Consider the following 9,000-nt stretch of genomic DNA (forward strand, 5'->3'; position numbering starts at 1 on the left):
TGAAAGAGATCTTTCTGAATGGGCGTAGATGTGAATCTCCCTTCTTAATATCTTTAGGGTAAATTCAACCCCTTAAATAAGAAAAATTAACGAATTATTCATGGAGGATGCAAGAATTTTAAAAAGTTAAGGGGTGAAGCGTGGTCTTAAAGCCATGCTGCGAAGAGTAGCTTCGTACAATTAGGGCATAGATGACTTCCCTTAAGTTAGGCTAAATACAACACCCCTAAATAAGGAGATTTGACGAATTATTCTTGGGGGTGCAGGAACGAATTTTAAAAAGGGATGAAGTCAATGCGTTAAAGTTCTGCTGTGAAGAGTAACTTCGTGCCAAAACGCATACATAATTAGTAAATTTACGTGTTTAAATGAAGAATAAAAGAGCAAAAAACCTTATTAAAACGAACGAAACAAACTTTATTGATGATGTCATTATATACAGTGTTATTTAATCAGTACAAAACACATTTACTTAGTGTCAACGTGTCGACACTTCCACACAGTTAGTGAAGTAACTAATAGAACGTATGTACACGAAGATTCATTAAGGCGAAGAGGTCGTTACCACCAACCGCCGCCACCTCCACCACCACCGTGCCACCCCAGACCGCCACCTCCGTGCCATCCGTGATCGAAGGAAGCGTGCCAATCTTTCTTAATTCTGAAAATAAACCAGACGTGACGACATTTAACTCATCCATTATACAGTAAAAGTGGGAAAATACGGGTTTAAACGTTACTTACGGGAAGACAAAAGGAAGCGGTATGAGCACCTTCTTCTTGCCACCCGCCAGTCTGGCCAATAGCATCATTTTTATCAGCTTCTTCTTGCCAGCCTCCGCTCTGTCCACCATCAAAGTGGCTAGGAGCAGCGAAGAAAGCACTAACGCCACCACCAACTTGGTGCTCCTCATCTTGGGCGATGATCTGCGTGAGAAATTAATGAAAAATTCGTGAATGGCACCCCCTGTCGAGCGTGCCACTCATTAAACGAGGCGATAAAGCGCTCTCGCAATACGTTTGGAGCTAAAAATAGCCAAAGCAACTCACTGTTCTGTCAGAAAACGTGACGAGAATACGACGTGGGACTTCAAATTCCTCTTGTTTTTACTTCTGAGAGAGTACAATAATCCAGAACCCGTCCAAAATAAAAAAAAAGTCTCGACAGCTCGTGAGAATACGATGACAGAATGACTAGAGAAAAGGGTCCACCTCTGCTACTTATAGTAGGACCCAGTAACACATTTATTTGGGTTTTTTTCCCCCGCTCTCCACTGATCGAGAACTGAATTTTGGAAGTGGGCCGATGGCCCCTTCTTCCCTGGTCGACACTTACATTTGGGTCACAGAGTATCTCCACCTCGATCGCCTCCAGTGCTAACCTTACAACATTCCCCATAAAATAAATTACTATAATTTGAATTGAAAGTAAGAAAAAACAGAAAAACATTTGCTGATAAAAATCATTTAAAAAAACCCGCCATTCGAGGCAAAAAAACAAACGCTAGTTTCAGCTGATTTCAGTTTTCATTCCCGGAGAAGGTCAATGGTAGGGAGGATTCCAGAAAGGATGGATGGGATGCGGGGCAAAGCATGGAAGATCTCTTAGGAGGGTACTTCACGCAGCCTCTACGGTAAACTGATCCCTGTTTACGTGAAGAAACCCGGAAAAATCCACGTGACAGGCCTGCGAACCCGCTAGTATTCGGTGGTTTCACGCATTCGGCCATTAGTGCGAGCGATTTCAGAAAAAAAATGGGTTCTTCTTACGAAAAAACTCCTCGTTTTCTTAAGATTCCTATTCTTTGAGAAAATGAATCCTTCGGAAGGATAATTCCTGAAGGTCCTAGTCTTCGGGAGGATAAAACAAGACTAGAGTCTTCAGGAATTTATAAAATTTTACTTGAAAATAAAGGTTTTCGGAAGAAATAAAATCCAAAAAATCATATTCTTCGATAGAACGTATTGTGAAAAATATATACTGAAGAACAATACTGATCTTCAGGAGGAATATGATAATTCAAGGTAGAAGAGAGTATTAAGGACTTCTATAGGATTTTGCTGTGTTTTTCTAAGGATTTTTGATTCAGCAAGGATGTACTTACGCAAAAATCCTTCTCCTAAAAGATATTAGGAATAGGATCCTTGGAAGACAATAGCAAAATCCTACTTACAAATTCTTTTGCTTTTAAATAAGGATCTATAATCGAATTTAAAACTACGAAATTACAAAATTCCCCATGGGAAAGTGGAACAATTTAATTTGCAAATCGTCATCCCCGATGCACTCGCGTAACACTAGATTTTCTCCAGGATCAAACGGTCCACTTATTGTTACCACTTCCCCTAAACACGGGCCACCGAATTTACAATACAAAATACTATCGAATAAGGTTAACTTTTTCCTAAACGCGATAAAAGAATAGGGGGAAAAAAGGAACAAAAGAATTTTATCACCGTTCTGTGTGGGGGAATTCTCTCTAAATCAAGATAAAAGTCGAATTTGCTCGTGTCAATACACTATTGTGCAACTTCGTCTACTGTTACGCGTAACGCAAGAAAAGTGTCGAAAAAAACGGTCTTTAAATTTTTGGACTGTAGACCTCGAAACGTTCAGAAATGCCAAAAATTTGGGGATTTTTCTGTGTGTGTGTGAACGTTAGTGTGTGCGGGAGGGTGCGATTTTATTCGCCCACTTCAAAACTTAATAACTCCCGTGCCCTTTGTCCGAAATTTCTTAAATTTTGCAAGGAAGTTTGCGTGCCGAGGTCCAACATGCCGCTAAATTTTGGTGGTTAAAGGTCCAGAAGGTAGGGAGATAGAGGGGGTTGAAGTTAACGAAGATTTTACTCGTTATTAGCATTTAAATTTTTTTACAAGAATTATGCAATTTTATCAAGGAAGACTTTGTACATTTTTTCACGACTTTCATTACATGATAATTATTCGAAATGACAATTAAAATCCTGATTTAAAACAAAAAAAAATGTATTCAAATGAACCACTTCCTTCACCAAAGACGAAGTTAAAAGATCATTGACAGACTTATTAAAAATATTTTTATATCGTCGTTAATGTCTTTTACTGGAAGACAATAAGACTAAAAATAACGTAACAAATTATACAGGAAAAATTACGATTAACAAAGAAAAAAAAAGTGCGCGTAACGTAGAAATTAGGTCGTAACGTATCTTTCGCAGCAAAGCTGCAATCACTTCCAAGTTAGGTGTAAACAAACTGTTATCTTACACGTGTACGCGAATGATCGTAACTTAAATTGCCCGTTATGATCGAATAAATTGATTTTAAAAAAAGTAAATCAATAAATACTGTGTTACCGTGTGTAAATATCACGTTCCTGGGCAGGAAGTGCACTCGAATTTCTTCCAATTCGAGTGCACTTCCTGCCCATAGTGTCGAGACGTACACTAGTAGAGGAGGACCTATGTAAACAATTGGCTCTTTGCCCATTTCTAATTACCGTCCAATTTTTCCCTGAAAATCCCTTTTTAACCACTATTAATGGGGGAAGGGATTTTTCGGGTGCTGGGTGTGCGTTAAAGTTTGATGTAATACGGTAAACGAGTCACACAAGTCATTACGTGATTTCAATAATAAATGAATAAAGATAACAATAAAAAAGGGGGGGTGTATATCCGTGACGTCAAACCCGGGGTATATTTTATTAGGGAAAAAAAAAATCTATTTTTCCACGCGCGGTTCCCAAAAACCCGAATGGTTCATTCATTTATATAAAACATTCAATTCAGAGCGCGTGTTTATTTACTTATTTCTTTCCCCGTAACCTTAAAAACTGATTTTTAAGGGTCGATTTAACGTTCGGAAAGTCACAGTACTGTGACCAATGTAAACAATAAAATTCCGTGTTTTAAATTATTAAATGAATCCGTTTCTATAAATATATTTAAATTAGAATAAGAGATAAAGTTTAAAATGTGAACGTATATCCTTTACTGCTTCTTTCAAAAATGAAAAAGGGAGAGGAAATGAGGGAAGGAACGGGCAAGGGATGTATAGAAAATTAGAGATTGGAACGGAGTTAAAACAGATTAGTAACACAGAAAGTAACTGGGAAGGTTGGCTAACTTAATCTGACGAAAATTTGTAACGGTGATGGGCTATAAAAATGATATTTCAATCTCATTTCGAAGTGCTTCACGGCGCCAAGAAACTCGGGGGATTTGGCTCGTAATAAATCAATAATTTCGATGATTACGTGTGAAAACGACGAACATAAATAAACTAAAGTAAAAGTCTTTATTTTAACACGGTCGATATCCCAAAAACAAAGGAAAAAGAAATTGTTACGCGCCAGAGGATCTCACTCGAGCGAAAACCTGAAAATATATTGTCACATGAATATTAATTTATGCGCGATAATGTAATTTTAACAGTTTAAAATATTCGGAAGCGTGAATCGGTAGTGAAGGCACTTCACTACTGATTTATTGTCTGCCGAGGATACCGAATGGAACTCTCCTCTTTTGACAGAAACGAACTAAATCTCAAAATCCAGACTTAAAAAACCCATAACGAGTTTCACAATTCCCTCTCTCTCTCTCTTGCCAGTTCTATTCTCCTGTTTCAGCCCTTCCCTTGCGTCTCTTTCGTTTCAGCAGCCCTTCTCTCAGCTCTTTTCTTGCCTCTCTCCCGTTCTATTCTCCCATTTCAGCCCTTCTCTCAGCCCTTCTCTTGCCTCTCTCCCGTTCTATACTCCTCATTTCAGCCCTTCTCTTGCCTCTCTCCCGTTCTATTCTCCCCTTTCAGCCCTTCTCTTGCCTCTCTCCCGTTCTATTCTCCCCTTTCAGCCCTTCTCTTGCCTCTCTCCCGTTCTATTCTCCCCTTTCAGCCCTTCTCTTGCCTCTCTCCCGTTCTATTCTCCCCTTTCAGCCCTTCTCTTGCCTCTCTCCCGTTCTATTCTCCCCTTTAGCCCTTCTCTTGCCTCTCTCCCGTTCTATTCTCCCCTTTCAGCCCTTCTCTTGCCTCTCTCCCGTTCTATTCTCCCCTTTCAGCCCTTCTCTTGCCTCTCTCCCGTTCTATTCTCCCCTTTCAGCCCTCTTCCTTGTTCTCTCTTACTCCAAACATTATTCCAAGAAGACTGTTCCGAATTGAGATTCTTAGAGGTCATAATTTTTATACAAAACGATCCTCACAGGAATTTTAAAGGAGGAAGGAACAAAATGTTTCTTCCCAATAATCCTATTTTGAATTTTTTTCATAAAAAAGGATTTTCAACAATCTTTTCTCTGAAATAATCCTATTTCTCTTATTCTTCCTGGAAGTCCTTATTCTTCTGCAAGATTTTCAGAAATGTTTTGGGTGGCTTACAGCATACAAAGGCCCTTTCTCTCCTTCAAAGAATATTTTATCTAAAAACTTAAGCCTTAATTACAGCTCGTGTCCAGTATAGCCTACAGCCAGCGTACTCAATTACATTAACAGCAAACATAAAACACTATAGAAAAAATGATTTTATCCTTATTTATCTGGAGATTTAATTATGATAATTAATTAATTAACTAACGAAAACTTTAAAAAAACAATAAAAATATTTATATTATTTATTAAAAAAATTCAAAGTATTTTTAATGGTAAGGTGAAAGCTTGCAAATGACCTAAATTCGCTGCTAAACAGCAGAAAAAATGCCTTAAATTTATTGCTTTTTTCTTCTTAACTTTAAATTCTTATAAAATTACTTCAAATCCATTAAATTATACAATAAAATGAAGGGAAAAATTAGCGTAAAAGGGGGAAAAGTCTGAAATTTCTTAGTGTTCACTTATAACCATGCGAATCGACTGAATATTCTGTTTATATTTTAGGTGCAATTGCACCGAAAGATGGTGTTATTTTAACAATTACAAAATACTTAAACCTTGTACTCGAAGGGGACTTTAGTCATAGATAACATTGGTTTTTGTCTAGGGTCAAGCGTGCCCATCGGTGGTCGAGTGCTAACACGAAGAAAACCCCCACGTGGCCGCGTGTAAATAGGGGCCAGTTTCCCATAAAGGACCCCTCGACAGATCGCCTATACCTTATACGAATAAATGCTAGGCCCTCGGACATTCAGAAATCTCATACGTGTACAAATGTACAGCGTGCTTCCTAATACCCCGGTACTGTAGTATATAATGACTTTACATGGTATAAATTTAGGGCCTTCCATTTATTACGTGTACATTTTAAGGGGCGTTGCGAAAAGTACATATTGTACGGGATAATGCTTCTATGCCTTTTACTTGCAGACACCCATACAGCACTTTTACTCGAGATTGTAAACTATGATTATCTTGAATTTAACCATCAATTTCTGATTAAATAAATTACAAACGAGTATAGTATCACTTCCTCGATAATAAAACAAATATTCAACGAGGAATGACGATCGTATTACCATTTAACGAGGTAAAGTGGGTTAATTTCAGCACACAATAGAGGATTTAGGCTATCTGTATTCAATTTTTTAATTTAATTTCTATCGATTACATATTTTTAATAAATCATTAAAGTTTGATTCCATATTTTCTACCCCATCTTAACAGAATCAATTCGTTATTCTCATTTATTATTGCTGTCCTCATAAGGATCTGTATAATATGCAAATTATTTCACGACAAGCTGCATACACTATACTACTATACAACAACTGTGAATATACATATCTAGTTAGCCATTCATTTTACTATAAAACTCAGTCTGTGTCATGGGTGATTGGCCCAGATACTTTGGGTTTCGTCCTTATATATTCTAGGACCTTGGGTCGCACCGCTTTCGGCTTGGCCATACTCGTATTTGACCTGTTATAGAAGACCCCCTAGGTATTCAGAGGCGCAGTTTTTAAGGTATTATACATACATGTATGCGCGCGTTATTTATTAACATGTATATTTGTAAGCTTTCAGGTGTTTCTGGTAATCGAACTGGCAAGCTTACAGGCCTTTCTGAGAAAAAATATATACTTTTTTCCCTTGAATAAATTATGTAAATAAGCTATTAATGTTTATTGAATTGTAATATAATTGCAAATTGCACTCACACTCACTAAATTGCGCTTCACACTCACTAATTTTATTAAATTAGTGAGTGTGAAGCGTAAAGTTTCAATGACAGAGACTCTGCACATAGTCTTATTTATCCTTTTATTACACGCACAGGAAAAATATAACGCATTGGTGTGTAAATAAGCAAATAAAATTCGTTCTTTATTTTCTAAACAACGCGCCAGGAGGTATTTTCCACGAAGGTCAAAGGCCATTTGCGAGCGTCATTCTTCCCCAAATAAAATCCCATATAAGAGATTAGTGGGGTTGTTTCTGTACAAGGAAGACTTTCGTGAACTCTAGTGTTTTCTTTCCTGTTTAAAGTAGAATCTGTGCAAACGTTAGGAAGAGGGAGACCGTCGACCCTGATCTTGTCCCCAAAATTAAAAAAACGAACCCTCTAATTGGTCGAAACGGGAGGCAATAGAGGATAGTAGTTGATTAAACTTAATATTTATTGCCAGAAATAGAAGGCCATCGAAGAAAAGAGGTTTTTCCACACTCGGGGCGTAGTCTTGTTCTGGTGAAAATGTCGTATGAGAATTACAGTTACGGTAGGGTGTTGTCGGCGAAGGTAAAAATAAACGGTAATTTTGTGACAACAGAAGAGAAATATATTTAAAATCACGTGCCCTAGAAATTAAGACAATGCCGGGGGGGTCTAATCCAGTGTTATATAATAACACGTCCTCGCCAACGTTACTTAAGCAGTAGCCTGGAATAAAGGGAACGAGATGAAAGGGAATGCATTAGGTCTAGGTTGTTACACCCGTGACCCATTTCCTGCGCAGCATGTAGGCCAGGGTCGTTCCTCCGTTGGCCAACACCACAATGAGGATGCTTTTATTTATAGTTCTTCCGTCTTCCATATTGGCCTTGTCCTTGGCTAAGTGTAAAGCGCTGTATTTTTGCTATTCGCTCAGTCGAAGGGCTACTCGATGCTTTAAATTTAAAACTGACCCCGAGTGGCAGGAAAAGGTCATTCACTAACCTCCTTACAGGACTCGTCATATCAAGAGGAAAAGTCTTTGTTGTTCGTTCTACTCTATACACTTTGCAAGAAAGTAAAAATACATCATATTATATTCTACACAATAGAGTTCTGCTAGTAGAAAAGGGACTAGGACCACTATAGTTTAGCAATAGACGAACTAATTGAATTGTATGTAAATTAGTACAGTTTGTAGAAACGGTTACTATGTAACTGTATCTGTGTTCAGGTGCATACAGTTACCAAGAACTGCTGTATTAATTTACTACAGCAAAAGACTGCTGCCTTAATTCAGTACAAGCTGTATTAATTAGGCACAACAAGAAACTGCTGCATCAATTCAATAGGTCTACACCAAAAGTTTCTCGGTATGTCAGTAGTTTCTTGGTAACGAGTAACTTCGTAAGACAACTGCCAACGTTACTTACCAGTGACCCGGTTAGGTAACATTGCAGCAATCTCTTAATATATCAATTTTTGAAGGATTGAGTCTAAACAAAACGAGATTCTTCATTCGTTTTCACGGATCCAATCGCACACTCGAAAATAATTTCAAATTACGTCACAGTAGCAACACGGGAATATCGACAGGCAACACGATAAGATCTTAAACGCAGCGCCATCTACCAATCGAACTTTTCCTCGGAATTAATTTGGCAATATTAGGGTCAGGGCAAGAAAGTTTCCTCTTTTTAAGTGCAGCCTTCGATTCGCTCGGGTGTTAACGACCCGTTGTTTACATTTCGCGGAAGTCTCGACACCGTTACAATCACCTTTCCGATACACAAAAAAAAAAGTAGTACCTTCCCTCTCATAATGTTCTCTACACCCTTCCTCTTAACAATTGTACCAAACTTTCAATTCGGATTTGAATAGGAAATTCTAAATTGTCATAAACCACAATACGTAGTCCGTGCCTACGAATAGTTTGCATCGATGGCACC

At 38.0% G+C, this 9,000-nt stretch overlaps 1 protein-coding gene and 1 long non-coding RNA gene across 2 annotated transcripts in view; one reads left to right on the forward strand and one right to left on the reverse strand.

Annotated features, from left to right (window-relative positions):
* Positions 1–9,000, forward strand: part of LOC136986869 (poly [ADP-ribose] polymerase 2-like) — a 92,094-nt gene that overhangs the window by 24,706 nt on the left and 58,388 nt on the right. The window lies entirely within an intron of this gene.
* LOC136986834 (uncharacterized) lies at positions 596–1,215 on the reverse strand. Its single transcript, XR_010882538.1, has 3 exons — positions 1,051–1,215; positions 745–927; positions 596–661 (listed from the first exon to the last, which is right to left on the reverse strand). It is a non-coding gene; the product is annotated as an uncharacterized lncRNA (long non-coding RNA).

The sequence above is a fragment of the Centruroides vittatus genome, unplaced genomic scaffold (genome assembly GCF_030686945.1).
Source record: "Centruroides vittatus isolate TY-2023 unplaced genomic scaffold, ASM3068694v2 scaffold_1209, whole genome shotgun sequence".
In the NCBI taxonomy this organism is placed as follows: Eukaryota; Metazoa; Arthropoda; class Arachnida; order Scorpiones; family Buthidae; genus Centruroides; species Centruroides vittatus.